The following is an 8,284-nucleotide window of genomic DNA, read 5'->3' as shown; positions in this document are numbered from 1 at the left end:
GTGGACAATTCCTGTTAAAAGCCTAGCTTGGCTCATCCATACGGATTTCCCTCATTGTGACCTTTGGGTACAAAGGAATTGTCTACGGATAAGGTTACGGTAACCAGCTGGGCGGGATTCACAAGTATGTGTCTATCTACTTCCTTTCCCGCTCATTAATCTTAAGCATTAATATGTTATTATAATTAAGTTATTCTTAATTTTAGATTAAGTTATCCTTAATTTTAGAGCAATGTAAGTCATTCTTATGCCTTCCATGTACTCATGATCTCTTTCTTTTACAAGAGGAGTATCTGAAGTGTGAGAGTAACTTCTGCAGGGTGAAGCGCCCGGACTTCTACGGGCACAAGGTGTGCCGGACCTACGCCCCCTGCGCCGCCAAGAAAGGCGACTTGAAGTATTGGGACCCGGAGAACTGTACAGTCTGCAAAAGTCTTCTTGTCGAGGCGTTCGACGATCCTCCTTCTGCGGAGGCAAGGGACATTGCTAGGGAGAAGCTACGCAAATGGGTGCGTGGCTTCCAGAAGAATGCCATTGGACCGTACCTTCCCAACGAAGACTTGAGGGCCTTGCTTTTCCCAAAAGCATCAAAAGATTCAGTGGTCCCCCGTGATCAGATCCCCACCATCCAGATCGTGGTTGAACCTGATGTAGTCATGGCACAATCCATGCGTGAGTGCCATCTTGATTCCGACAATGTGGAACGTATGTCGCAAGTGTCGGAAGAGACGGAGAAGAACCTCATGGGCGAGGAACTCGACTATGAGGAAGATCAGGTGGAATACCCTGATTCGGAGACCGAGGTCGCTCCTGCTCCCCCAGCAACTCCTGCACCGTCAGAGGAACCTGTTCTTTCGACTTCTGCCACCCCGGACCCTCTTCCATCGGCTACTCAAGAGGTCTTAAAGATGCTTGAAGCCCTCATGGAAAAGAAGCTGCGAGAGACTCAGGAGCAATTCTGGACGACTCTCGTCAGCTTTAAACAACCGAAAAGGATTTCGGTTAAGGACCTCCCCACCTGCTCGGAAGCTAACCCATGGAGACACGCCGAGCATATGCCAATTACAACTGGCAAGATTTACATCAGTGAAAGGGTTGGCTCTATTTTGCTAGAAGAAGTGGAGTTCTTCCCAAATTTCGAGGCTTATCCGGACTGTTACGTCTGGCTCAGGTCCGAACCAGCCTCAAAGGAGGAGACCGAACCAAAAGAAGTTATTGTGTTCGATCTCGCGAAGGCCCAAGCTATGTTAGCTCAGGCAGTGAAGAGTAGGGGTTTCACTAACTCAAAGATGCCGGCGCTTAGCAAAAAGCATCCAACCTTCGTTGCACCAAATTCTGCGACCTTCCCCTTCATCAAAAAGGCCTTCACAGCGGTTATAAAGGCAGTGAAGGAAGGGAAACCTTGTCCTGCACTGGAGGAGTGCAGACCCTTCTCCATTACTCTTCCCCCCGATGATAGGCACTGGAAAAACATCCAGTCGACTTTCACGGTAGGAAAACTGTTGCCTGATGTAGCCGGTCGTCAATTCAATGAGGACCTTCCAAGGCTGAATGATCACCTCCTTCATAGGGAACAGGATACGAAGGAGAGACTCGCCGCTTTGCTGTCCCATCAGGTACAGCTCAAACTCATGGCCGGGGATACCAGAGTCCCAGACTTTTATATGGTCCTCGCTAAGTCGCACCTGGCAACTGTAACCAAGGACCTATATAGCTTCACTAGGGCTCGCAGAGCCTGTCGTGAATTCGTGTTCCCATCTACCTTGGTGAAAGAGATAGTGGACAAAGCTGCCATGGAGAATAGGAACCTTTTCCATAAGTGGGGCATGTCCCGCAAGAGGAAGTCCTCTCAGGATGATGGCCCTCAGCCTAAGAGGAAAGCTTCAAAGCCCAGACCCCAGCAACGTCAACAGAGACGACAGTTTCCGGGTCCCGCTACTCCCCAAGCGGCTACGCAGCCACAACAGACCTTTCAGTTGGTCCCCCAACCGGTGGTGTCGCAGTCGCCGGTCTTCACCCCTGCATACGAGCAACACTCGACTACCTTTCGTCCCAGAGGTAGGGGCTCAAGCAGAGGTTCCGGCAGAGATTCTTCTTGCCGTCCCTCCAGAGGCAGAGGAGGATGGGGAGCTAGCGTCCGAGGTGGCAAACCCTCGGGACACCAGAAGCAATGATGTGCTTCCGGTGGGAGGAAGACTCCGCCAATTCCAGGATCGTTGGACCTTCGATCCCTGGGCACACAGCATCGTCAAGAAGGGACTGGGCTGGAGCTGGACTCAACCACCCCCAGCCTTCCAGCAATTCTTCCAACAGTCAACCCTCCTCCTGGAAGAATATGTCCTGGAACTCTTGAACAAGAAGGTGATCAGGAGGGTAAAGTCAACCAGGTTCCAAGGGAGACTCTTTTGCGTTCCCAAGAAAGACTCCGACAAACTCAGAGTCATTCTAGACTTATCCCCTCTGCAACAAATAAGGACCCTTCTGCCTCAAAGGGCCTAACGGGTCTCCATAGACCTGGCGGATGCCTACTGGCACATCCCAATGAATCATTACGCTTCCTCCTACCTACGATTTCGACTCCAAATGAAAAGTTACGCCTTCAGGGCCATGCCCTTCGGGCTAAACGTGGCTCCACGGATCTTCACCAAGCTGGCAGACCCAATCATCCAACAGCTACGTCTTCAGGGCGTCCAAGTGATGGCCTACCTAGACAACTGGTTAGTCTGGTCGACATCGCCCGAAGATTGTGTGAGAGCCTGCAACAAAGTCACCCAGTTCCTAGAGCATCTGGGCTTCAGGATAAATGCCAAGAAATCTCGCCTCTCTCCAGCTCAGAAGTTCCAATGGTTGGGAATCCATTGGGATCTTCAGTCACACCGCCTTTCCATCCCACAGAGGAAAAGGAAGGAAATAGCAGGGTCAGTCAAAAGGCTTCTAAAATCCAAACGGATCTCAAGACGACAGCAGGAACAAGTCCTCGGCTCTCTACAGTTCGCCTCTGTGACAAACCCAGTGCTTTGTGCACAGCTAAAGGATGCCGCGGGAGTCTGGAGACGTTTCGCATCTATCGCTCGAAGAGACCTCAAGAGACGGCTTCCAAACAGACTTTGCTTACTCTTAAAGCCGTGGTCAGAAGCAAAGGCCCTGAAAAGGTCCATCCCTCGATCAACATCCACACGGACGCTTCTCTGGAGGGTTGGGGAGGTCACTCCCACCAACAACAGGTTCAAGGAACATGGTCTCCCCTATTTAAGACTTTTCACATCAACATCTTGGGCGCCATGGCGGTTCTTCTCACCCTGAAGAAACTCTCCCCGCCTCCCTCGATCCACATTCGTCTGACTCTGGACAACTCGGTGGTAATCAGATGTCTTAATCGTCAGGGCTCGAGATCGCCCCAGATAAATCAGGTACTTCTTCCGATCTTTCGTTTGGCAGAAAGGAAGAAATGGCACCTGTCTGCAGTTCACCTACAAGGATTCCGCAACGTGACGGCGAACGCTCTATCGAGGACAAGCCCAATAGAGTCGGAATGGTCTCTAGACGCAAGGTCATTCTCCTTCATCTCTCACCAAGTCCTGGAACTTCAGATCGATCTCTTCACAACGAGTGACATCAATCAACTTCCTCGATATGTGGCCCCGTACGAGGACCCCAATGCAGAAGCAGTGGATGCCATGTCACTGGATTGGAACAGATGGTCCAGGATATACCTGTTCCTCCCTCCCAACCTTCTTCTGAAAGTCCTCTCCAAACTGAGAACCTTCAAAGGGACAGCGGCCCTAGTGGCTCCCAAGTGGCCCCGGAGCAATTGGTACCCCCTGGTCCTGGAGCTGCAGCCCACGCTGATTCCCCTACTGGGTCCAGTTCTCTCTCAACAAGTACAGAAATCGACTGTCTTTGCTTCATCACTGAAAGTCAGGGACCTTCATCTCATGATTTTCTCTCCTTAGCCGCAAAGAAAAGGTTTGGGATCTCGAAGAAAAGCTTAGACTTCCTCGAGGAATACAAGACTGAATCTACCAGACGGCAATACGAATCTTCCTAGAGAAAGTGGGTCTCTTTTGTCAAGGCAAAAAATCCTACGGAAATCACCATTGATTTTTGTATGTCCTTCTTCATTCACCTTCATGGACAAGGCTTAGCGACCAACATGATTTCCCCCTGCAAATCGGCCTTGACTAGACCACTCCTATACGCCTTCCAGATTGATCTGTCCAGTGATATCTTCAATAAACTGCCAAAGGCATGCGCTAGACTACGGCCAGCACCCCCACCAAGGTGCTCCATTTTGCTTCTAGCCTGGACAACGATTCGTGCTCTCTGAAAGACTTGACTCAAAAAGTTATCTTCCTTTTTGCTCTCGCCTCGGGAGCCCGAGTCAGTGAAATAGTGGCATTATCAAGAGAAGAGGGTCATATCCTGTTCACAGAGACAGGAGAGCTTACCCTGTTCCCTGATCCAACGTTTCTCGCTAAGAATGAACTACCCACCAAGAGATGGCGCCCTTGGAGAATCTGCCCCTTGAAGGAAGATGTCTCTCTATGCCCAGTGGAGAGTCTTAAGGTCTATCTTCGAAGAACTTCAGACTTCGGTGGACAACAACTCTTCAAAGGATAAACATCGGGTAGAGACCTGTCACTGAAACAACTAAGACTGAAAATCACCTACTTCATTCACAGAGTGGATCCTGATAGTACACCTGCAGGTCACGATCCTAGAAAAGTCACTTTTTCTCTGAACTTCTTCCAGAGTATGGATTTTGAAAGCCTCAAGAGCTTTACAGGCTGGAAATCATCTCGCGTTTTCTTCAAGCACTACGCAAAACAAGTGCACGAAGTAAAGCATTTCGTGGTACCCGCAGGTAGTGTTATGAAACCTGCTGTTGAGCTCTGCATAGAACAGTGAGTTACTTGGGACTTTAACTCTACGGGTGCCTATGTTGACCCTTTTGTGATACATAGTGATTTAATGGACACTTAGTGTTTCTAATAGACTGTTCTTACCAAGGTGAAATGTCATAGACTTTACATGAGTGCCACATGCCCTAGGGCATGATGTGTTTTCTTTGAAAAAGACTGGCGTTCCTCTGGAACTTGTGTTTCTAAAAAGTAATTTTTTTTTCAGAATCAAGATTGAAGTCTTTATTTTCTATGTACATTATTCTTTTATTATTTATAATAAACTCTATATTCATTATTGTAATTACTACCATAATGATCTGCAATCTTAGAAATAAAATGTCTATTTTATTCCGTGTGCGTCTCTCTCCGTCCTATTCTTTATTAAGAAATATACGATTGTTATAGTTTCATTTACCCCTTTTCCCTGAAGAACGAGAAGAATAATATAAGTAATTATGTTATATGCTCGCTTATGCCTTGATAATATTCCTATTCGAATATTAACCTCTGTCCTGTCTCCGAGACCAGATCGATCTCTCCTCCAGGGGGAGTAGTAAATGTTATTTACTTACCTATGCTTGATAATATTCCTACCCAAATATTAACCTTCGTTCTGTCTCCGAGTCCAGCGTAAACTCTCCGCAGGGTGAGTAGCTCTTCAATGATCGCTTCGAGATGTTCCTATTGTCCACCAGGACTTCCCTGCCAGGGGGGCAGGAAGCTAGTTCATCATAGAATCTCTGGTAAGGACATGTTCTATAATACTGTTCGAAGTCTTTGGCACTTGGATTAAAAAAGGGGAAAAATTCCACGATACATTAATTCTCTGGTACACTTCCATCAGGACGTCATGGCTTGAGCCCCAAAAAACGGATTTTGAGCGAAGAGAAAAATCTATTTTTGGGTGAGATAGCCATGACGTCCTGATGGACCCTCCCGTCTATTCTAGTTCAGCCTTTCAGGCCCCTCCCTGATCTGCTGTATCATGGAGATTAGCAGAAGCTGAGCTCAGGATGAGGACAGACGTGACGTCATTTAGCAATGGCGCCCGTTTGTTTACGTCTCGAGTACCAAAAGCAGTAACTGTGGAATGGCTCCTCAGTTACTCAGCCACTTTCCATATCGAAGTGTTAACTCTATATGGGGTGTAGATAGCTATGTTGCGTGTTAATACATGCGTCCCCTGTTGATATACGATATCCTAGAAGGAAACCTTTAGGGTACTCGCACCAGAAGTTAGAATTCTGTGATAACCTTTAGTTGAATTCTCTGGGAATATCCACTGTAGTTAAATATACCCTAGGAAGCTACTGAAGGAACCTTCCATCAGGACGTCATGGCTATCTCACCCAAAAATAGATTTTTCGCTTCGCTCAAAATCCGTTTTTTATTTGACTGCTGCTAGAGGCGGTAGTGTGGGAATGCTGGATTTACCTTATTTAATTGATTTTACCAGCGTGGAAGTGTTGATTGATTTTCTGAACCGTGTTTCCTCCTTTGGAGAGACTAAATTAAGAAAGTGGATTTATTGTTGATGACCTGGCCTGGGACTGATTTTGTTTAGACTGCTCTTTTGAATTGCCCAACTGTTGATGACTTGGCCTGTTTATCAAGATTACGCAAGATGATGATGATGATGATGATGACGATGATGATATCCAGGACCCCAATCAGCGAGGTAGTTGCGGAAAATTGCCGCACAGTGTGTTGCTAGCCATAAAGCTGTGGTTGTGTGCAGTAAAAGACAGTTCTGCAGTGTGTGGACGGCTGTGTCAGTGTGCCATTAATTAAGACTCTGACTCATTTGGACAAGTGTCTGTCCTTATAAACATATATGCCTACATATTTGGGTGTTAGTGTGAAGTTTAATTTTAAGTTTGTTAGGTTTTTTTTTTGGGGGGGGGGGGGATTTACTTGAATGGTATACGGTTATTATATATTCAAGTGTTGATAATTTGATTGTGGATTATTCATGTTGAGCGTTTTAGTTTTAAGAAATATGGTATTAAGGGTATGTTTTGTTTTTATTTTCCTTCTGTCCAAGAGTTCAGTTGATAAAGTAAGAGGAAAGTTTGTGTTGCAGAGACAACTGTCTGTTAGACTGATTCAGGGTGTGGGAGTTGTTCTTGCGACATCACGCCACAATTTCAGTTACATACTTATGCCGTTTAATCTTCCTTTTTGGCGTATTAAAAAGGGCAACCTTGAAGTAGGTTCTCAAGAAATTCAAACATTGCGATTCTTGTAAGTTTTATTGACGGTGTTTATACTTGAAAGTAACGTTGTGACATGATTGATAATTTCACAATGAAAAACCCAATTGATGAATATTTTACATTTGGGGAGGCATCCGTAAGGTAAAAGTCTTAGTTTTCATATGTAAATTGTATCTTAGTATTTTATTGTAAAACATTTATACCAGAAATATTCAGTAAACAATAAGTCTATTAGAATATATGCAAAAATAAAGGTTGTTTCTGATCACTGATATATATATATATATATATATATATATATATATATATATATATATATATATATATATATATATATATATATATATATATATATATATATATATATATTATACTTAAAACTTACATATGCTCATGTATGTGGACTTATATATGAATGTTTACATAATTTATTTCTTTATTGTGTATTTCGTCATCAAACCTTATCTCCGGTAATACGCAACAGATACACACAGAAAAATACGTCATTATAACTCCGCCAAGAGATAACTGCCATCGAAAGAAGCTCTTCCTATTCAATGGATAAGAACATCCTGAGAATTCCAAAGCTAATGATGCGCAAAATAGATTCCTGAGAAAGATGGAAAGATTTAGCAGAGTAGCAAAAAAAAAAGGGTTTTTGAGTGAGAGATATTAGAGGATTTTATGAAGTATTTAACAATTGAGAGAACTGGTGGAAACAGATAATAAATCGTGTTATGAGAATCAAACTGTAAGAAAATATAGGTCTCTGAAATTTACACCTTTGATCTCTCTCTCTCTCTCTCTCTCTCTCTCTCTCTCTCTCTCTCTCTCTCTCTCTCTCTCTCTCTCAAATATAGAAAAAAATTTCTGTTTCGAAAAGAACCTTCACTCACAATTGGGGTATAGATCAGAAAAAAATCTTAAAATATAAATTTAGAAAAAGTTTCTTTCTGTTATGAAATGCAATTTTATGTGATTCAATGCTCTTTAAATCTATTGCCCAGCAATTTCTTAACAAGTCATGATTAATCTATGAAAAATGCACTTATCAAAATAAAACTTCTCATCATCTAGAGGCAATTAAGTATAATGATAAGATTGATATTGAGGAATCTTATTAGAAACGCCCGTTTCTGGTGATACGTTGGACGGGAGTTCAAG

Source organism: Palaemon carinicauda, chromosome 29 (genome assembly GCF_036898095.1).
Source record: "Palaemon carinicauda isolate YSFRI2023 chromosome 29, ASM3689809v2, whole genome shotgun sequence".
In the NCBI taxonomy this organism is placed as follows: domain Eukaryota; kingdom Metazoa; phylum Arthropoda; class Malacostraca; order Decapoda; family Palaemonidae; genus Palaemon; species Palaemon carinicauda.
The sequence above is the reverse complement of the archived record's forward strand: the minus strand, read 5'-3'. Positions refer to the sequence as shown.